Genomic DNA, 21,826 nt, shown 5'->3' with positions numbered 1-21,826 from the left:
GAGTTTGAGGGTTAGGGTTAGGGTTAGGCTTAGGGTTAGGCTGAGCATGAGGTTGAGAGTGAGATTTAGGGTTAGGTATAGGGTGAGTTTTAGTGTTAGGGTTAGGGTTAGTGTTCAGGTTAGGTTGAGGGTGAGGTTTAAGGGTATGGTTAGGGTCAAGGTGAGGATTAGGGTTAGGGTGAGGTTTAGGGTGTGGGTGACGGTTGGGGTAAAGGTGAGGTTTAGGCTGAAGGTGAGTGTTATGGTAAGGGTGAGGGTTAGGTTTAGGGTGAGGGTTAGATTTACGGTTAGCATGAGGGTGAGGGTGAGATTGAGGATTAGTATTATGGTTAGGGTGAGGTTTAGGGTGAGGATGAGGGTTAGGGTTAGGGTGAGGGCTAGGGTGACAGTGAGGGTGATGGTTAGATTGAGGATTAGTTTTAGGGTTAGTGTGAGTTTTAAGTTGAGGATGAGTTTTAGGGTTAGGTTTAGGGTTATGATTAATATTAGGGTTAGGCTTAAGGTGAGGGTTAGGGTGAGGGTGAGGTTCAGGGTTAGTGTTTGGATTAGGATTATGTTTAGGGTTAGGGTGAGTGTGAGGGTTAGTGTTAGGTTTAGGTTTAGGCTTAGTGTTTGGCTGAGGGTGAGGGTGAGGGTGAAGGTTAGGATTAGGGTGAGTGTTAGGGTTAGGGTTAAGGTGAGAGTTGGGGTTCGGGTTAAGTTTAGGGTTAGGTTGAGGGTTAGGTTAAGGGTTACAGTGAGGGTGAGGGTTAGGGTTAGGTTGAGGGTTAGGGTTAGTGTTAGTGTTAGTGTTAGGGTTAGGATGAGGGTTAGGGTTTGGATTAGGGTTAGGGTGAGGGCTAGGGTGAGGGTGAGGTTTAGGGTTAGGGTTAGGGTGAGGTTTAGGTTTAGGTTTAGGGTTAAGATTAGTGTTAGAGTGAGGGTTCGATTGAGCATTAGGGTTCAGGTTAGGGTTAGTGTTAGGTTTAGAGTGAGCATGAGGGTTAGGGTTAGGGTGAGGTTGAGGTTTAGAATTAGGTTTATGGTGAGTGCTAGGGTGACGGTTAAGATGAGGGTGAGGGTGGGGGTGAGGATTAGGGTTAGGGTTATTGTGAGGGTAAGGGTGAGTTTTAGGGTTATAATTAGGTTGTGGGGGAGGGTTTGGGTGAGGTTTAAGGTTAGGGTTAGTGTTAGGTTTAGGGTGAGAGTGAGGGTTAGGTTGAGGTTTAGGGATAGGGTTAGGTTTAGGATTAGTGTAAGGTGAGCATGAGTATGAGGGTTGGGGTTAGGGTTAGGGTTAGGGTTAGGGTTAGGCTGAGGGTGAGGGTGAGCTTGCGGGTGAGTGTGAGGTATAGGGTTAAGTTTATGGTTAGGCTTAGGTTTATGCTTAGGATTAGGCTGAGAAAGGGTGAGTGTGAGGTTTAGGGTTAGGGTGAGGGTTAGGGTTAGGGTTATGGGGAGGGTTAGGATGAAGGTTAGGGTTAGGATTAGTGTTAGTGTGAGGGCTAGGGTGAGGGTTATGTTTATGGTTAGGGTTAGGGTGAGGTTTAGGTTTATGCTTAGGGTTAGGGTTAGGGTTTGGTTGAGGTTTAGAGTTAGAGTTAGTGTTAGGGTGAGGGTGAGGTTTAGGGTTAGAGTTAGGTTTAGGGTGAGGGTTAGGCTGAGGGTTAGGTTTAGGGTTAGTGTTAGGGTTAGGTTTAGAGTTAGTGTTAGGGAGAGGGTTTGTGTTAGGGTTAGGGTTAGGGATAGGATTATTGTTAAGGTAATGGTGAGTGTGTTTTTTAGGGTTAGGTTTAGGGTTCGGCTTAGGGGTAGGGTGAGTGTGAGGTTGAGGGTAAGGGTTAAGGTTAGGTTGAGGTTTCTGCTTCCGGTTAAGTGGAGGGTTAGGATGAGGGTTAGGGTTAGGATTAGGGTTAAGTTAAGGACTAGGGTGAGGGTGAGGTTTAGGGTGAGTTTTAGCTTTAGGGTTAGGGTTCAGGATAGGGTGAGGTTGAGGTTTAGGGTTAGAGTTAGGGTCAGCGTGAGGCTGAGTTTGAGGGTTAGGTTTTGGGTTAGTGTTAGGGTTAGAGTTAGGGTTAGGGTGAGGGTTAGGATGGGGGTGGGGTTAGGGTTAGGGTTAGGTTTAGGGTTGAGGTTTAGGGTTAGGGTTAGGGTTAAGGTGAGGTTGAGGGTTATGGTTAGGGTGATCGTTAGGGTTTAAGGGTTGGGGTGAGGGTTAAGGTGAGGTTTAGGTTTAGGTTTGGGATTAGGGCTAGGGTGAGGGCTAGGGTGAGCCTGAGGGTTAGGTTTAGCATTAGGGTGAGGTTTATGGTTAGGGTTAATTTTAGAGTTAGGGTGAGTGTTAGGGTTAGGGTTATGGTGAGGGTGAGGGGTAGGGTTAGAGTGAATGTTAGCGTTAGGGTTAGGGTGAGTTTTAGTGTTAGGTTTAGGGTTAGAATTAGATTTAGGGTGAGGGTGAGGTTTAAGGTTAGAGTTATGGTTTGGGTGAGGTTTAGCGTGAGGGTTAGGGTTAGGGTTAGGGTTAGGGTGAGGGTTTGGTAAGGGTTAGGGTTACGGTGAGGGTGAGGTTTAGGGATAGGGTTAGGGTAAGTTTTAGTGTTATTGTTAGGGTTAGTGTTAGAGTTACAGTGAGGGGGAGGGGGAGGGTGAGGTTTAAGGATAGAGTGAGGTTTAGGGTTATGTTTAGGGTTAGAGTTAGGGTTAGGGTGAGGGTTATGGTGAGGGTTAAGGTTAGGGTTTGTGTTAGGGTTAAGGTGAGGGATAGGATGAGGGTTAAGTTAAAGGTTTGGGTGAGATTTAAGGTTCGGGTTACAGTGAGGTTGAGGGTTAGGGTTAGTTTGAGTGTTAAGGATAGTATTAGGTTTAGGGTGAGGGTTAGGGTTAGGGCTAGGATGAATGTTAGGTTTAGGATTAGGGTTAGGATTAGGGTTAGGGTGAGTGCCAGGGATTAGGGTTAGTGTTCAGTTGAGGTTTAGGGTTAGGTTTAGGGTGAGGGTGAGGGTTAGGCTGAGGGTTAGGGTTATGGTGAGGGTGTAGGTTAAGGTTAGGGTGAGGGTTAGGGATAGGATGAGGGTTAGGGTGAGGGTGAAGTTTAGAATTAGGGTTAGAGTTAGGATTATTGTTAGTGTTATGGTGATGGTTATGTTTGCAGTGAGGGTGAGGCTGAGGGTGAGGGTTAGGGATAGGATTAGTGTTAGGGTTAGGTTTAGGGTTAGGATTAGTGTTATTGTTAGGGTTAGGGTTACAGTTACCGTGAGGGTGAGAGTGAGGGTAAGGGTGAGGTTTAGGGTTAGGTTTAGGGTGAGGTTTAGGGTTAGGGTTAGGATTAGGGTTAGGGTGAATGTGAGGTTTAGGGTTAGAGTTACGGTTAGGGGGAGGTTTAGGGTGAGGATTAGTGTTAGGGTTAGTGTTTGGGTTAGGGTTAGGGTGAGGTTTAAGTTGAGGTGTAGGGTTAGGGTTACAGTTAAGGTTAGGATGAGGTTTAGGGTGAGCCTGAGTGTGAGGGTTCCTGTTAGGGTTAGTCTTAGGCTTAGGGTGAGTTTTGGGGTGACGATTAGGTTTTGGGTGATGGTTAGGGTTATGGTTAGGTTGAGGGTTAGGATGAGGTTTAGGCTTAGAATTAGGGTTAGAGTGAGGGCTTGGGTGAGGTTTAGGCTTAGGTTTAGATATAGGCTTAGGCTTAGAGTTAGTCTGAATGTGAGGTTGAGTGTGAGGGTTAGGGTTTGGGTGATGGTTAGGTTTAAGTTTAGATTGAGGGTTCTAGTGAGGTTTAGGTTTAAGGTGAGGGTGATGGTAAGCATAAAGGTGAGGGTTAGGCTGAGGGTGAGGGTTAAGATAAGGGTAAGGGTTAGGGTTAGCGTGAGCTTTAGGTTAAGGGTTACAGTTAGGGTAGGGTGAGGGTGAGGGTTAGATTGAGTATTAGGGTTAGGGTTAGTATGAGGTTTAGTGTGAGGATTAGGGTTAGGGTTAGTATGAGGTTTAGTGTGAGGATGAGGGTTAGGTTTAGGGTGAGGGTTAGGCTTAGAATTAGGGTTAGGGTGAGGTCTAGGGTAAGCTTGACGTTTAGGGTTAGGGTTAGGGTTAGGGTGAGGTTTAGGTTTAGGTTCAGGGTTAAGATTAGTGTGAGGGTTAGTGTTATGGTTAGGGTTAGTGTAAGGGTGAGGGTAAGTGTTAGGGTGAGGGTGAGGGTTAGGGTTAGGGTTCTTTTTAGGGTTTGGGTTAGGGTTACCCTTACAGTGAGGGTGAGGGTTAGGGTTAGGTTTAGGGTGAGGTTTAGGGTTAGGGTTAAGGTTAGAGTTTGGGTTAGGGTTTGGATTAGGGTTAGGGTGAAGGCTAGGTTGATGGTGAGGGTTAGGATTAGGGTTAGGGTTAGGATTACGGTGAGGGTGAGGGTGTATGTGTGGCTTAGGGTTAGGTTTAGGGTTAGGCTTAGGTTTAGGCTAAGGGTGAGGTTGAGTGTGAGTGTTAGGGTTAGGTGAGGGTTAGGTTTAAGGTTAGGGTGAGGTTTAGGATGAGGCTTAGGGTTAGGATGAAGGTTAGGGTTAGTATTAGGGTTTGGATGAGGGCTAGGTTCAGGGTGAGGGTTAGGGTGAGGGTTATGTTGAGGTTTAAGTTTCAGGTTAGGTTTAGGGTTAGGGTTAGAGTTACGGTGAGGGTCAGGTGTAGGGTTAGGTTGAGGGATAGAATTAGGTTTAGGGTTAGGGTAAGGGTTAAGTTTAGGGTTAGGGTGAGGGTTAGTATGAGGGTTAGGGATACAATTATGGTTAAAGTGATGGCTAGAGTGAGTGTGAGGGTAAGTGTTAGGGTTAGAGTGAGGTTTAGGGTTAGGGGTAGGGCTAGGTTTAGGGTGACGGTTAGGGTTCAGGTTAGGGTTAGGCTTAGGGTGAAGGCTAGGGTGAGGGTTATGTTTAAGGTTAGGGTTAGGGTGAGGGTGAGTTTTAGGGTTAGAGTTAGGGTTAGGGTGAGGGATAGCGTGAGGTTTAGGTTTACGGTTAGTGTTAGGGTTACGGTTAGGGTGAGGGTTAGTGTTAGGGTGAAGGTTAGGTTTAGGGTTAGGATTAGGATTAGGGTTAGGGTGAGTGTGAGTGTGAGGGTTAGGGTTAGGGTTAGTGTTAGGCTTAGAGTAAGGCTGAGCATGAATTTGAGGATGAGGGTTACGGTGAGACTGAGGTTTATGGTTAGAGTTAGTGTTAAAGTGAGGGTTAATGTGATGGTTAATGTTAGGGTTAGGGTTGGGGTAGGGTTAGAGTGAGGGTTAGGGTGAGGGTTAGTGTTAGGGATAGGGTTAGGTTTAGGATTAGGGTTTTGGTGAGGGTGAGGATGAGGGTGAGGGTTAGGGTTAGGTTTCGGTTTAGGGTTAGCGTTTGGGTGAGAGTTAGGGTTCGGGTTAAGTTTAGGGTTAGGGTTCGGGTTAGGGTTAGGGTTATTGTGAGGGTGAGGGTTAGAGTTAGGGTGAGGGTAATGGTTAGGATTAGGGTTAGGGTGAGGATTAGGGTTAGGGTTAGAGTAAGAGTTAGGATGAGGATTAGGGTTAGGATTTTGGTTAGGGTGAGGTCTAGGGTGAGGGTGAGGGTTAGGGTTAGTGTTAGGGTGAGGTTTAGCGTTTGTGTGAGGTTTAGGGTGAGGGTTAGGATGAGGGTTAGGGTTACGGTGAGGGTTAGGTTTAGGGTTAAGGTGAGGGTTAGGGTTAGGATTAGTGTTAGGGTGAGAGTGAGGTTTAGGATTAGGGTTAGGGTTAGGATTATTGTTATTGTTATGATTATGGTGACCTTTGCTGAGAGGGGGAGGCTGAGGGTGAGATGTTAGGGATGGGATTAGGGTTAAGGTTAGGTTTAGGGTTAGGATTAGTGTTATTGTTAGGGTTAAGGTTAGAGTTACATTGAGAGTGAAGGTGAGGGTAAGGGTAAGGTTTAGGGTTAGGATTAGGGTTAGGTTTAGGTTGAGGGTGAGTGTGAGGGTTAGGGTTAGTGTTAGGGTTAGGCTTAGGGTTAGGGTGAGTGTTAGGATTAGGGTTTGGTTTAGGGTGATGGTGAGGTTTAGGGTTAGGGTGAGGGTGAGGGTGAGGGTTAGGGTTAGGGTTATTGTGAGTGTTAGGGTTACAGTGAGGGTTATGTTTAGGGTGAGTGGTACGGTTAGGGTTAGGGTTAGGGTGAGGTCTCGGTAAGGGTCAGGGTTAGGGTTAGTGTGAGGGCTAGGGTGAGGTTGAGTGTTAGGGTTAACATTACGTTGAGGTTAATGTTTGGTTTAGGCTTAGGGTTAGGGTGAGTGTTAGGGTGAGGGTTACATTGAGGGTGAGGCTTAGGGTTAGGGTGAGGGTTAGGGTTAGGGTTAGGATGAGGGTGATGGGCAGATTAAGGTTAGGGTCAGGGTATTGTTATGGTTATGGTTAGGATTAAGTTTACAGTGAGGGCTAGGTTGAGGTTGAGGTTAGGGTTAGGGTTAGGGTGAGGGTTAGTTTAGGGTTAGGGTTAAGGTGAGGGTGAGCGTGAGGTATAGGCTTAGGCTTAGTGTTAGTCTGAGTGTGAGGTTGAGGGTGAGGGTTAGGGTTCTGGTGATGGTTAAGTTTACGTTTAGGGTGAGGGTTAGAATGAGGGTTAGGGTTAGGGTGAGTGTGATGGTAAGTGTAAAGGTGAGGGTTAGGCTGATCATGAGGGTTAAGATAAGGGTAAGCGTTAGGGTTAGTGTGAGGTTTAGGGTGAGGATGAGGGTTAGGTTTAGGGTGAGGTTTAGGTTTAGAATTACGTTTAGGGTGAGGGCTAGGGTGAGCGTGAGGATTAGGTTTGGGTTTAGGGTGAGGTTGAGGTTTAGGTTAAGGTTGAGGGTTAAGATTAGTCTGAGGGTTAGTATTATGGTTAGGGTTAGTGTAAGGGTGAGGGTAAGTGTTAGGGTGATGGTTGGATTTAGGGTTAGGGTCATTGTTATGGTTAGGTTTATGGTTACACTTACAGTGAGGGTGAGGGTTAGGGTTAGTTTTAGGGTTAGGGTTACAGTTAGACTTTGGGTTAGGGCTAGGATTAGGCTTAGGGTGAATGCTAGAGTGACAGTGAGTGTTTGGGTTAATGTTAGGGTTAGGATTTGGTTGAGAGTGAGGGTGAGTGTGTGGGGTAGGATTAGGTTTAGGGTTAGGCTTAGGGTTAGGCTAAGGGTTAGGTTGAGGGGGAGGGTTATGTTTAGGGTGAGGGTTAGGTTTAGGGTTAGGGTGAGGGCTAGCGTGAGGGTGAGGCTTATGGTTCTGGTTAGGGTGAGGTTTATTGTTAGGTTTAGGTTTAGGGATAGATTGAGGTTTAGGGTTAGTGTTATGGTGAGGGTGAGGTTTAGGGTTAGCTTGAGTGTTGGATTAGGGCTGGTTTAGGTTGAGTGTTAGGGTTAGGGATTTGTTAAGAGTTATCATGAGGGATAGGGTTAGGATTAGCGTTAGGATGAGGGCTAGGGTGAGAGTGAGGGTTAGGGTTAAGGTAATGGTTAGGTTGAGGTTTTGGGTTAGGTGTAGGGTTAGGGTTAGGGTTACGGTGAGGCTCAGGGTTAGGGTTTGGTTGAGGGTTGGAATTAGGTTTAGGGTTAGGGTGAGGGTTAGGTTTAGGGTTATGGTGAGGGTTAGGATGAGGGTTAGGGATACAATTAGGGTTAAGATGAGGGCAGGTTGGAGGATGAGGGTAAGTGTTAGGGTTAGGGTAAGGTTTATGGTTAGGGGTAGGGTTAGGTTGAAGGTGAGGTTAAGGGTTAAGGTTAGGGTTAGGTTTAGGCTTAGGGAAAGGCTGAGTGTGAGGTTAAGCGTGAGGGTTTGGGTGAGGGTGAGGTTTAGGTTTAGAGTTAGGGTTAGGGTTAGAGTGAGCATTAGGGTGAGGTTTAGGGTTAGGGATAGGGTTAGGTTTAGGATTAGGGTTTGGGTGAGGGTGAGTGTGAGGGTTATGTTTAGGGTTAGGGTTATTCTTAGGAATAGGCTTTGGGTGAGGGTGAGAGTTAGGCTTACAGTGAGGGTTAGGGTGAATGTTAGGATGTGGGTCAGGTTTCGGATTAGGGTTAGGGTTAGGGTAGGGTTTACGGTGAGAGTTAGGGTTAGGTTTAGGGTGAGGTTTAGGGTTAGGGTTAGGTTTAGGGATAGGGTGAGGGTTAGGGTTAGGGTTATGGTGAGGGTGAGGTTTAGGGTTAGGTAGAGGGATAGGATTAGGGCTAGGTTTAGGGTGAGGGTTAGGGTTAGGGTTAGGGTGAGGGTTAGCATGAGGGCTAGGGTAAGGGTTAGATTTAGGGTGAGGGTTTGGTTTATGGTGAGGGTGTGGGTTAGGTTTGGATTGAGGGTTATTGTGAGGACTAAGTTGAGGGTTAGGGTTAGGTTTAGGGTGAGGGTTAGTTTGAGATTTAGGTTTAGGTTTAGGGTTAGGGTTAGGATTAGGGTTAGTGTGAGGGTGAGTGTAAGAGTTTAGGGTTAGGGTTATCCTTAGGCTTAGGGTTAGGCTGAGGGTGAGGTTGGGGATGAGGCTTAGGTTTAGAGTGATGGTTCCGGTTATGGTTAGGTTGAGTGTTATGATGAGGGTTGGGGTTAGGATTAGGGTTAGGGTGAGGGCTAGGCTAGGTTGAGTGTGAGGTTTAGGGTTAGGTTTAGGTTTAGGATTAGGGTTAGGCTGAGGCTTAAGGTGAGGGTGAGGGTTACGGTTAGAGTGATGGTTAGTGTTAGAGTATGGGTGAGGGTTAGGATGAGGGTTAGAATTAGGGTGAGGGTAAGGATGAGGGTGACAGTAAGAGCAAAGGTGAAGGTTAGGCTGAGGGTGAGGGGTATGGTAAGGGTGAGGGTGAGGGTTAGAGTTAGGGTCAGTGTGAGGGTTAGATTGAGGATTAGTGTTAGGGTTTTTGTGAGGTTTAGGGTGAAGATGAGGGTTAGGGTTAGGGTGAGGGATAGGTTGAAGTTGAGGGTTAGGGTTAGGGTTAGGGTGAGGTTTACGTTTAGGGTGATGGTTAGCGTTAGTGTGAGGGTTAGTGTTAGCGTTAGTGTTAGTGTTAGGGTTACCGTAAGTGTTAGGGTAAAGTATTGGTTTAGGGTGAGGTTTAGGATTAGGGTTAGGGTTTTGGTTATGGTGAAGGTGAGGTTTAGGGTTAGAGTTAAGCTTATGGTGAGAGTTAGGGTTAGGGTTAGGGTTACGTTACTGTTAGGGTTAGGGTTAAGGTGAGGTTTATTGTGGGGGTGAGGGTTAGTGTTAGGTTTAGGATTAGGATTAGGGTTAAGGTGAGGGTGAGTGTGAGTGTTAGGGTTAGGGTTAGGATTAGGATTAGAGTTAGGGTGAGGGTGAGGGTTACGGTTACGGTGAGTGTTGGGGTTAGGGTTACTGTGAGGGTTAGGGTGAGGGTTAATCTTAGACTTAGGGTTTGAGTGTGGTCTAGGGTGAGGGTGAGTTTTAGGGTTAGGGTTGTGGTGAGTGTTAGGGTGAGGGTTAGGTTAGTGTTAGGTTTAGGGTTGGGATTAGGGTTAGGCGAAATTTTAGGCTGACGGTGAGGTTGAGGGTGAGGGTTAAGGTTAGGGTTAGGGTGAGGTTTAGTGTTAGGGATAGGGTTAGTGTTAGTCTTACGGTTAAGTTGAGAGTTAGGGGGAGGTTTAGGTTTAGGGTGAGACTTAGGGTTAGCATTAGGGTTAGGGTGAAGGTGAGGTTTAGGGATAAATTAGGGTTTGGGTGAAGCTGAGGGTGAGGGTTAATGTTAGGGTTAGTGTTAGGGTTAGGGTTAGGGTGAGGGTGAGGATTAGGGTTAGGGTTAGGATTAGGATTAGGATTAGCGTTAGGGTTAGTGTGAGGGTTAGTGTTAGGTTTAGCCTTAGGTTTAGGCTGAATGTGAGGGTGAGCGTTAGGGTTAGGTTTAGGTTGAGGGTTAGGTTTAGGGTTAGGGTGAGGTTTAGTGTTAGGGTTAGGTTTAGAATTAGGGTTAGGGTGAGGGTGAAATTTAACGGTACATTTAGGGATAGGGTGAGGGATACGGTGAGGGTTAGGTTTAGGATGAGGGTTAGGGTGGGGGTGATGGTAAGGATAAACATGTGGGTTAGGCTGAAGGTGAGAGTTACTCTAAGGGTGAGGGTTAGGGTTAGGGTTAGGGTTAATGTTATGTTTATGGTTAGGGTTAAGGTTATGGTGAGTGTGAGTGTGAAGTTTAGGGTTAGGGTTATGGTTAGGCTTAACTTGAGGGTGAGGTTTAGGGTTATAGTTATGGGGAGGGTTAGGATGAGGGTTAGGATTAGGATTAGTGTTAGGGTGAGCGCTAGAGTGAGGGTGAGGTTTAGGGTTAGGTTTATGGTGAGGTTTAGGGTTAGGGTTAGGGTTAGGGTTAGGGTTAGGGTGAGGTTGAGATTTTGGGGTTAGAGTTAGGGTTAGGTTGAGCCTGAGGGTGAGGGTTAGGGTTAGGGTTAGTGTTAGGGTGAGGGTTAGTTTGAGGGTTAGTGTGAGGGTGAGGGTTAGGGTTAGGTTTAGTTTTAGGATTAGGATTAGGGTTAGCGTTAGGGTTAGTGTCAGGGTTAGGGTTAGGATTAGGGTTAGGGTGAGTGTGAGTGTTACGATTAGGGTTAGGTTTAGGGTTAGGGTTAGGTTTATGGTTAGGATTAGTGTTATTGTTAGGGTTAGGGTTAGAGTTACAGTGAAGTTGAGGGTGAGGGTGAGGGTTAGAGTTTGGGTTAGGTTGAGGTTTAGTGTTAGGGTTAGGATTAGGGTTAGGGTGAGGGTGAGGTTTAGGGTTAGATTTAGGTTTAGAGGGAGGGTTATTTCCTGGGTTAGGGTTAGGATTAGTGTTAGGGTTAAGTTTAGGGTGAGGGTTAGGTTGAGGTTAAGGGTTAGGGTTAGGGTTAGGATTAGGGTTAGGGTGAAGGTGAGTGTGAGGGTTAGGCTTAGGGTTAGGTTTACGATTAGGGTTAGGCTGAGGATGAGGGTGGGGGTGAGGATTAGTGTTGTGATGATGGTTAGGGTTAGGGTTAGGTTGAGGGTTAGGATGATGTTTAGGGTTAGGATTAGGTGTAGCTTTAGAACTAGGGTGAGGCTGAGGGTTAGGGTAAGTGTTAGGCTTAGGCTTAGGGTGAGGCTGAGCGTGAGGTTGAGGTTGAGGGTTAGGGTTAGGGTGATGTTTAGGTTTACGGTTAGGGTGAGGGTTAGGGTGAGGTTTAGAGTTAGGCGTAGGGTTATGGTGAGCATGATGGTAATGATAAAGGTGTGGTTTAGGCTGAGGGTGAGGGTTAAAATAAGTGTGAGTGTTAGCGTTAGGTTCAGGATTAGGGTAAAGGTTAGGGTTAGGGTTCGGGTGAGGGTTAAATTGAGGATTAGGGTTAGGGTTAGTGTGAGGTTTAGGGTGATGATGAGTGTTAGGGTTAGTGTGAGGCTGAGGGTTAGAATTAGGGTTAGGGTGAGGGCTAGGATGAGGGTGAGGGTTAGGGTTAGTTTTAGGGTTAGGGGTGAGATTTAGGATTAGGGTGAGTGTTAGGGTTAGTGTGGGGGTGAGTGTTAGGTTTAGGTTTAGTGTTAGGGTGAGGGTAAGTGTTATGTTGGGGGTTAGGGTGAGGGTGAGGTTTATGGTTTGGGTTAGGGTTAGGTTTTGGTTTAGGTTGACTGTGGGAGTGAGGTTTAGTGTTAGATATAGTGTTAGGGGGAAGGTTAAGGGGAGGGTTACTGTTAGGGTTAGTGTTAGGGTTAGGGTGAGGTTTAGGTTTAGGTTGATGTTTAGAGTTAGGGTTAGGGTTAGTGTGAGGGTTAGTGTTAGGGTTAGGGTTAGTGTTAGGGTGAGGGTAAGTGTTAGGGTGAGGGTTTGGGTTAGGGTGAGTGTTATGGTTAGGTTGAGGTTAGGATTTGTTTTAGGGTTTTTGTTAGTGTTAGCTTTAGGGTTATAGTTATGGTGAGCTTGAGGGTGAGGGTGAGGGTTAGGGTTAGGTTGAGGGTTGGGTTGAGGTTAAGATTTAGGGTTATGGTTGGGGTTAGGATTAGGTTTAGGGTGAGGGTAAGTGTAAGGGTTAGGGTTAGCCTTAGGCTTTGGGATAGGCTGAGGGTGAGAGTGGGGGTGAGGTTTAGGGTTAGAGTGATGGTTAGGGTTAGGGTTAGGGTGAGGGTTTGGGTTAGGATTAGGGTTAGGGTAAGGGCTAGGGTGAGGGTGAGTTTTAGGGTAAGGGTTAGGCTTAGTCTTAGGATTAGGCTGAGCGTGAAGTTGTGGGTGAGGGTTACGGTTAGGGTTAGGGTGAGGGTTAGCGTTTGGGTTAGTTTTAGAATTTGGTTTAGTGTGAGGGTGAGGTTTAGGGTTAGAGTTAGGGTTAGGGTGAGGTTTAGGTTGAAGGTTAGGGTTAGGGTTAGTGTTAGGGTTGGGGTAGTGTGAGAGTTAGTGGGAGGGTTAGGGTTAGGGATAGGTTTAGGATTAGGGTTAGGGTGAGGGTGAATATGTATGCTAGGGTTAGGTTTAGTGTTAGGCTTAGGGTTATGCTGAGGATGAGGTTGAGGGTTAGGGTTAGGGTGAGGGTGAGTGTATGTGTTAGGGTTAGGTTTAGGGTTAGGCTTAGGGTTAGGCTGAGGATGAGGTTGAGGGTGAGGTTTAGGGTTAGGGTGAGGGTTAGGGTTAGGTTTAGGGGGACGGTTAGGATGATGGTAAGGGTTAGGATTAGGGTAGGGTGAGGGCTGGGGTGAAGTTGAGGTGCAGGTTTAGGGTTAAGGTGAGGTTTAGGTTTAGGGTTCAGGTTAGGGTTTGGGTGAAGTTTAGCTTTAGAATTAGGATAACCGTGAGGCTGAGAGTGAGGGTTAGGCTTATTGTTAAGGTTAGGATTAGGGTTAGGGTTAGGGCGAGTTTGAGGGTTAGGGTTAGGTTTAGGCTTAGGCTTAGGCTGAGGGTGAGGGTTTGGGTGAGGGTTAGGGTTAGGGTGAGGGTTAGGTTTAGGGATAGGGTGAGATTTAGGCTTCGGGTTAAGTTTAGGGTTAGGGTGATGGTTAGGGTAAGGGTTAGAGTGAGGGTGAGGGTGAGGGTTAGGTTGAGCGATAGGGTTAGGGTTAGAGTTAGGGTGATGTTAAGGGTGAGAGTAAGGGTTATTGTTAGGGTTAGGGTGAGAATGAGTGTTAGGGTTAGGATTAGGGTTAGGGTGAGGGCAAGGGTGAGGGTGAGGTTTAGGGTTAGGTTTGGGGTGAGGTTTATGGTTAGGGTTAGGGTGAGGGTGAGGTTTAGCGTTAGAGTTAGTGTTAGGGTGAGGCTGATTGTGAGTGTTAGGGTTAATGTTAGTGTTAGAGTTAGGTTTAGGGTGTGTGTTAGTGTGAGGGTGTGGGTTAGGGTTAGTGTAGGGTTCGGCTTAGGGTTAGGCTAAGGGTGAGGGTGAGGGTGAGGTTTAGTGTTAGGGTGAGGGTTAGGGTTAGGGTTAGGGTGAGAGTTTGGGTTCGGGTTCAGTTTATGGTTAGGGTGACGGTTAGGGTTAGGGTTACGGTGAGCGTGAGGGTTAGGGTTAGGTTGAGGGTTACGGTTAGATTTATGGAGAGGGTTAGGAGGAGAATTAGGGTTTGGATTCGGGTTAGGGTGATGGCCAGGATGATGGTTAGGTTTAGTGTTAGGGTGAGGTTTAGGGTTAGGGTTAGGTTGAGTGTGAGGGTTTGGATGAGGGTTAAGTTTACCGTGAGCCTGAAGGTTAGGGTTAGGGTGAGGGTTAGGGTTAGGATTAGGGTTAGGGTGAGAGTGAGTGTTAGGATTAGGGTTAGGTTTAGGGTTAGGGTTAGGTTTAGGGTTAGGATTAATGTTATTGTTATGGTTTGGGTTAGCGTTAAGGTGAGGGAGAGGGTGAGGGTGAGGGTGAGGGTTAGGGTTAGGTTTAGGGTTAGCTGTAGGATTAGGGTTAGGGTGAGGGTAAGGTTTAGGGTTAGATTTGGGTTAGGGTGAGGGTTAGTTCGTAGTTTATGGTTAGGGTTATTGTTAGGTTTAAGGTTAGGGTGAGCGTTAGGTTTAGGTAATGGGTTAGGGTTAGGGTTAGGGTTGGGTTTAGGGTTAGGGTGAGGGTGAATGTGAGGGTTAGGGTTAAGGTTAGGCTTAGGGTTAGACTGAAGCTGACGGTGGGGTTAAGTGTTAGGGTTATGGTGATGATTAGGGTTAGGGTTAGGTTGAGGTTTAGGATGAGGGTTAGGTTTAGGATTAAGGTTAGGGTGAGGGCTAGGGTGAGGCTGAGTGTTAGGTTTAGGGTTTTGGTTAGGTTTACAGTTAGGGTGACAGTTAGGATGAGATTTAGGTTTAGGGGGAGGGTTAGGGTGAGGATGATGGTAAGGGTAAAGTGGAGGTTTAGGTTGAGGGTGAGGGTTAAAATAAGGTTGAGGGTTAGGGATAGGTTTAGGGTTCGGGTTAGGGTTAGGGTGAGGGTGAGGGTTAAATAAAGGATTAGGGTTAGGGTTAATTTGAGGTTTAGGGTGAGGAATTGGGATAGGTTTAGGTTGAGGGTGAGGGTTAGAATTAGGCTTAGGGTGAGGTCTAGGGTGAGGGTGAGGGTTAGGTTTAGAGTTAGGGTTAGGGTGAGGTTTAGGAGTAGGGTGAGGTTTAGGGTTAGTGTAAGGGTTAGTATTAGGGTTAGGGTTAATGTTAGGGTGAGAGTAAGTGTTAGGGTGAGGGTTAAGTTTAGGGTGAACGTTATGGTTAGAGTGAGGGTTAGGGTTAGGGTTATTGTTAGGGTTACGGTTAGGGTTACGTTTATAGTGAGGGTTAGTGTGAGGGTTAGGGATAGGGTTAGCAATACGCTTAGGTTTAGGGTGAGGTTTCGAGTTAGGGTTTAGGTTAGTGTGAGTGTGAGGCTGAGGATTAGTGTTAGGTTTAGGGTTAGGGTTAGGGTTTGCTTTAGGGTTAGGCTTAGGGTTAGAGTGCAGGTTACGATGAGGGTTAGGGATAGGGTTAGGGTTAGGCTTAGGTTTAGGCTGAGGGTGAGTGTGAGGGTTAGTTTAAGGGTTTGGGTTAGGGTGATGGAGGCTGAGGCTGAGTATTACCGTTAAGTTTATGGTTAGGCCTATGGTTAGGTTTAGGGTTAGGGCTAGGGTTAGGGTTAATGTGAGGGTTAGGGTTAGGGTTAAGGTTAGGGTTAGGATTAGGATTAGGGTGAGGATGAGGTTTAGGGTTAGAGTTAGGGTTAGGGTGAGGTTTCGGGTTAGGGTTAGTGTTAGGGTGAGGGTGAGGGTGAGGGTTAGTTTGAGGTTTAGGAATAGGGTTAGGTTTAGTACTAGGGATTGGGTGAGGTTGAGGGTGGGGGTGAGGATTAGGGTTAGTGTTAGGGTTAGGTAAGGTTTAGGCTGAGGGTGAGGGTGGGGGTGAGCATTAGTTTTAGGGTGATGGTTCGGGTTAGTGTTAGTGTTATTGTTGGGGTTAGGGTTAGAGTTACAGTGAGGGTGAAAATGCAGGTGAGGGTTAGTGTTAGGGTTAGGGTGGGGTTTAGTGTTAGGTTATGGGTTAGGGTGAGGGTGACGTTTAAGGTTTGAAATAGGTTTAGGGTGAGGGTTAAGGTGACTGTTAGGGATAGGGTTAGTGTTAGGGTTAGGGTGAGGGTGAGAGTTAGGTTGAGGTTTAGGGTTACGGTTAGTGTTAGTGTTAGCATTAGGTTGAGAGTTAGGGGGAGGTTTAGGGTTATGGTTAGGTTGAGGGTTAGCGTTAGCGTTAAGATGTGAGTGAGGTTTAGTATTAGAATTAGGTTTCAGGTAAGGCTGAGGGTGAGGGTTAGGTTTAGGGTTAGTGTTAGGGTAAGTGTTAGGGTGAGGGTTAAGGTGAGGGTGTGGGTTAGGTTTGGGGTTAGGATTAGGGTTAGAGTTAGGGTGAGTGTGAGGGTTAGGGTTAGGCTTAGGCTTAGCCTTAGGTTTAGGCTGACGGTGAGTGTGAGGTTTAGGGGTAGAGTTAGGGTTAGGGTGAGGGTTAGGTTGAGGATTAGGGTTAGGGTGAGGGTTAAGGTTAGGGTGAGGGTGAGGGTTAGTTTGAGATTTAGGGATAGGGTGAGGATTAGGACTAGGGATAGGGTGAGGTTGAGGGTGAGGGTTAGGCTTAGACTTAGGTTTAGGCTGAGGGTGAGGGTGGGGGTGAGGATTAGGGTTAGTGTTAGGGATAGGTTTAGGGTTAGGCTGAGGGTGAGGGTGGTGGTGAGAATTAGGTTTAGGGTGATGGTTCGGGTTAGGGTTAGTGTTATTGTTAGGGTTAGTGTTAGAGTTACAGTGAGTGTGAGAATGTGGTTGAGGGTTAGGTTTATGGTTAGGGTGGGGATTAGGGTTAGGGTAAGGGTTAGGGTGAGGGTGAGGTTTAAGTTTAGATATAGGGTTAGGGAGAGGGTTAGGGTGAGGGTTAGGGATAGGGTTAGTGTTAGGTTTAGGGTTACGGTTACTGTGAGTTTGAGTGTGAGGGTTAGGTTAGGGTCAGGGTGAGGTTTAGGGTTTGCATTTGGGTTAGAGTGAGGGTTAGTGTGGAAGCGAGTTTTAGGGATAGAGTTAGGTTTAGGGTGAGTGTTAGGTTGAGGTTTAGGATTAGGGTTATTGTTATTGTTAGGGTTAGGTTGAGAGTTAGGGGGAGGGTTAGGGTTAGGGTTAGTGTTAGGTTAAGATGTGGGTGAGGTTTAGTGTTAGAATTAGGGTTAGTGTGAGGCTATGGTTGAGGATTAGGGTTAGGGTTAGGATTAGGGTTAGGGTGAGGGTGAGGGTTAGTTTTAGGGTTAGGATTAGCCTTATGTTTTGGCTGAGGGTGAGGGTGAGGGTGAGGGTTAGGTTTAGCGTGAGGGTTAGGTTTAGGGTGAGGGTGAGTTTTAGTGTTAGGTTTAGGGTTAGAGTTAGGGTTAGGGTGAGGGTGAGGTTTAGGGGCACAATTAGGGTTAGCGTGAGGGTTAGGGTTAGGGGAAGTGTGTGGGTGAAGGTTAGATTGAGGTTTAATTTTAATGTGAGGGCTAGGGTGAGGGTGAGTGTTAGGGTTTAGGTTATGGTGAGGTTTAGTGTTAGGGTTAGTGTTAGGGTGAGGGTAAGTGTTAGGGTGAGGGTTAGGTTTAGGGTTAGGCTGAGGGTGAGGGTGGGGGTGAGGATTAGGGTTAGGGTGATGTTTCATTTTAGGGTTAGTGTTATTGTTAGGGTTAGGGATAGAGTTACAGTGAGGGTGAGGGTGCGGGTGAGGGTTAGGTTTATGGTTAGGGTGGGGTTTAGGGTTAGGGTTAGGGTTAGGGTTATGGTGAAGATTCGGTTTAGGGTTAGATATAGGGTTAGGGAGAGGGTTAAGGTGAGGGTTAGGGATAGGGTTAGTGTTATGGTCAGGATGAGGTTGAGGGTTAGGTTGAGGTTTAGGTTTAGGGATAGGGTTAGGTTTAGTGTGAGGGTTAGTGTTAGGGTTAGGGTTTGTGTTAGGGTGAGGGTTATGTTTCGGGTGAGGGTTAGGATTAGGGTTTGGGTTATTGTTAGGTTGAGGTTTTGGGTTATGGTTACTGTGAGGGTGACGGTGTTAGTGTTAGGGTGAGGTTTAAGTGTTGGATTAGGGTTACAGTGAGGGTTAGGGTGAGGGTGAGGTTTAGGGATAGAGTTAGGGTTAGGTTGAGGGTTAGGTTGAGGTTTAGGTTTAGGGATATTGTTAGTGTTAGGGTTTGGTTTAGAGTCAGGGGGAGGGTTAGGTTTAGCGTTAGGGTTAGCATTAGGGTTAGGATGTGGGTGACGTTTAGTGTTAGAATTAGGGTTAGGGTGAGAGTGAGTGTTAGGTTTAGGGTTAGTGTTAGGGTTAGGGTGAGGGTAAGGGTTAGGGTGAGTGTGAGGGTTAGGTTTAGGTTTAGGATTAGGATTAGGGTTAGGGTGAGGGGTAGTGTTAAACTTAGGTTTAGGCTGAGAGTGAAGGTGAGGGTGAGGGTTAGGTTTAGGGTGAGGGTAAGTGTTAGGGTTAGGTTGAGGTTTAGTGTTAGGGTTTGGGTTAGAGTTAGGGTTAGGTTGAGGGTAAGGTTTAGGGATACAGTTAGGGTTACGGTGAGGGTTAGGTTGAGTGTTAGAGTTAGGGTGAGGGTTATGTTGGGGGTGACGGTAAGGGTTAACCTGAGGGTTAGGCTGAGGGTGAGTTTTACGGTAAGGGTGAGGGTTAGGGTTAGGGTGAGTGTTAGGGTTAGGGGAAGGTTGTGGGTGAGGGTTTGAATGAGGATTAGGGTTAGGGTGAGGGCTAGGGTGAGGGTGAGGGTTAGGGTTAGAGTTAGGGTGAGTTTTAGGGTTAGGGTGATGGTTTGGGTTAGTGTGATGGTTAGTGTTAGTGTTAGGGTTAGTGTTAGGGTGAGTGTAAGTTTAGGGTGAGGGTTAGTTTTAGGTTGAGGTTTATGATTAGGGTTACGGTGAACATGAGTGTTAGGGTTAGGTTAATGGTTAGGGTTAGGGTTAGGGTGAGGATTAGGTTTAGGTATAGGCTGAGGGTTATGAGGAGAATTAGGGTTTAGATTAGGGTTAGGGTGAGGGCTAGGGTGAGGGTTAGGGTTAGGGTTAGTGTTAGAGTGAGGTTTAGGCTTAGGGTTATGTTTAGGGTGAGGGTTTGGATGCGGGTTAAGTTTATGCTGATGGTGAGGTTTAGGGTTTGGGTGAGAGTTAAGACTAGGGTTAGGGTTAGGTTTAGGTTAGTTTTAGAATTAGTGTTATTGTTAGGGTTTGTGCTAGAGTTAAGATGAGTGTGAGGGTGAGGGTGAGGGTTAGGGTTATCATGAGGTTTAGAGTTAGGGTAGGATTAGGGTTAGGGTGAGGGTGACATTTAGGGTTAGATTTGGGTTAGGGGGAGGGTTAGTTCGTGGGTTAGAATTAGTGTTCGTGTTAGGGTTAAGGTTAGTTTTAGGGTGAGGATAAGTGTTAGGTTGAGGGTAAGTGTTAGGGTGAGGGTTAGCGTTAGGGTGAGGGTTATGTTTAGTGTGAGGGTTAGGGTTTGGGTTTAGGTTAGTGTGAGGGTTAGTGTTAGTGATAGGGTTACTGTTAGGGTTAGGTTTAAGGTTACGGTTACTGTGAGGGTGAGGGTGAGGGTTAGGTTTAGGGTGATGTTTAGGGTTTGGTTTAGGGTTAGAGTGAGGGTTAGGGTGAGGGTGAGGTTTAAGGTTTCGGTTGGGGTTAGAGTTAGGTTTAGGCTGAAGGAGAAGTTTAGGGTTATAGTTAGTGTTAGGGTGAGTGTTAGGTTGAGGTTTACGGTTAGGATTAGTGTTAGTGTTAGGGTTAGGTTGAGAGTTGGGGGGAGGGTTAGGGTTAGGGTTAGGTTTAGAGTTAGGGTTAGGAACTGGGTGAGGTTTAGTGATAGATTTAGGGTTAGGTTGAGGCTGAGTGTGAGGATTACGGTTAGGGTTAGTGTTAGAGTTAGGGTTAGGTTGAGGGTTAGCCTGAGGGTGAGGTTTATGGTTAGGTTTAGGATTAGGATTAGGGTTAGGCTTAGAGTGAGTATGAGTGTTAGGGTTAGGATTAGTGTTAGCCTTAGGTTTAGGCTGAGGGTGAGGGTGAGAATGAGGGTTAGCTTTAGGTTGAGGGTTAGGGTTGGGGTTAGGGTGAGGTTTAGTGTTAGGGTTAGGGTTAGAGATAGGGCTATGGTGAGGGTGAGGTTTAGGGGTAGAGTTAAGGTTAGGGTGAGGGTTAGGTTGAGGGTTAATGTTAGGTTGAGGGTTAGGTTGGGGGTGACGGTAAGGGTATACCTGAGGGTTAGGCTGAGGTCGAGGTTTATGGTAAGGGTGAGGGTTAGGGTTAGGGTGAGGGTTAGGGTTAGGGGATGGGTGTGGTTGAGGGTTAGATTGAGGATTAGGGTTTGGGTGAGGGCTAGGGTGAGGGTGAGGGTTCAGGTTAGGGTTAGTGTGAGGGTTAGTGTTAGGGTTAGGGTTAGTGTTAGGGTGAGGTTAAGTGTTATGGTGAGGGTTAGGTTTAGGGTGAGTGTTATGGTTAGGGTTGTGGTGAGCTTGAGGGTTAGGGTTAGTTTGATGGTTAGGGTTAGGGTTAGGGTGAGGGTTAGGTTTAGGATTAGGCTGAGGCTTAGGAGGAAAATTAGGGTTAGGATTAAGGTTAGGGTCAGGGCTAGGTTGAGGGTTAGTGTTAGGGTGATGTTTAGGGTTAGGGTTAGGGTTAGGGAGAGGGTTAGGATGAAGGTTAAGGGTATGGTAAAGGTGAGGCTTAAGGTTTGGGTGAGGGTTTGGGTTAGGATTAGGGTTAGCCTGAGGGTGAGTGTGAGGATTAGGGTTATGGTTAGGGTTAGGTTTAGGTTTAGGGTTAAAAATAGTGTTATTGTTAGGGTTAGGGTTCTAGTTAAGGTGAGGGTGAGGGTGAGGTTGAGGGTGAGGGTTAAGATTATAATTAGGGTGAGGTTTAGGGTTACAGGTAGGATGAGGGTTAGGGTGAGGGTGAGGTTTAGCGTTAGATTTCGGTTAGGGGGAGGGTTAGTTCGTGGGTTCGGTTTAGGGTTCGTGTTAGGGTTAAGGTTAGTGTTAGGTTGAGGGTAAGTTTTATTGTGAGGATTAGGGTTAGGATGAGGGTTATGGTTAGGTTGAGGGTTAGGGTTAGGGTTCGTGTTAGTGTTAAGTTTAGTGTTAGCTTGGGGGTTAGGGTTAGGGTTAGAGTTAGGGTTAGGTTGAGGGTGAGGATTAAGGGTAGAGTTATCGTTAGAGTAATTGTTAGGGTTGGGGTGATGTTAAGGGTTAACGTGAGGGTTAGGGTGAGGGTGACGGTGACGGTGGGGTGAGGGTTAGGGTTAGTGTGAGGGTTAGGGTTAGGGGAAGGTTGTGGGTGAGGTTTAGATTGAGGATTAGTTTTAGGGTTAGTGTGAGGTTTAGGGTGAGGATGAGGGTTAGGGTTAGGGTTAGGGCTAGGGTGAGGGTGAGGGTTAGCTTTAGGTTTAGGGTGAGTTTTAGAGTTAGGGTGATGGTTAGGGTTAGTGTGAGTGTTAGTGTTAGGGATAGGGTTAGTGTTAGGGCAATGGTAAGTGTTAGGTTGAGGGTTAGGGTTAGGGTTAGTGTTAGGGTGAGGGTAAGTAGTAGGGTGAGGGTTAGGGTTAGTTTTAGGCTTAGGCTTAGGCTTAGGTAGAGCATGAGGGTGAGGGTGAGGGTTAGGATCAGGGTGAGGGTTAGTTTGAGGATTAGGATGAGGTTTAGGGTTAGGATTAGGGTAAGGATGAGGGCTAGGTTGAGGGTTAGTGTGAGGGTTAGGGTTAGGTTTAGGATTAGGGTTAGGGTGAGGTTAAGGGTTAGGGTTAGGGTTAGAGTTAAGGTTAGAGAATGGGTGAGGGTTAGGGTTAGGGTTTGGGTGAGGATGAGGATTAGGATTAGGTTTAGGGTTAGGGTTAGGGTTACATTGAGGGTTAGGGTTAGGGTTAGGTTTAGGCTTCCGGTTAGGCTGGGGGTGAGGTTGGGGGTGAGGATTAGAGTTAGGGTTAGGGTTAGGCTTAATTTTAGGGTTATTGTTAGTGTTAAGGTTAGGGTTAAGTTTTTGGTGAGGCTGAGGCTGAGGGTGTGGGTTTTTGTTAGGGTTAGGGTAGGGTTAGTTTTAGGGTTAGGGTTAGTATTATTTTTAGGGTTAGGCTTAGAGTTACGGTGAGGTTGAGGGTGAGGGTGAGGGTTAGGGTTAGGGTGAGGTTTAGGGTTAGGGTTAGGGTTAAGGTTAGAATCAGGGTTAGGGTGAGGGTAAGTCTGAGGGTTAGGGTGAGGGTTAGGCTTAGGCTTATGGTTAGTCTGAGGGTGAGGGTGGGGGTGAGGATTAGGGTTAGGTTGATGGTTTGGGTTAGGGTTCGTGTTATTGTTAGGATTAGGGTTAGAGTTACAGTGTGGGAGAGGGTGCGGGTGAGGGTTAGGTTTAGGGTTAGGGTTAGTATAAGGGCTAGGATGAGGGTGAGGTTTCCGGTTAGGTTCAGGGTGAGCTTTAGGGTTAGGGTTAGGGTGAGGTTGAGGGTGAGGTTTAGGGTCAGAGTT

This window comes from Dipodomys merriami, unplaced genomic scaffold, assembly GCF_024711535.1.
Source record: "Dipodomys merriami isolate MVZ:Mamm:240054 unplaced genomic scaffold, mDipMer1.0.p SCAF_144, whole genome shotgun sequence".
NCBI lineage: Eukaryota > Metazoa > Chordata > Mammalia > Rodentia > Heteromyidae > Dipodomys > Dipodomys merriami.
The sequence above is the reverse complement of the archived record's forward strand: the minus strand, read 5'-3'. Positions refer to the sequence as shown.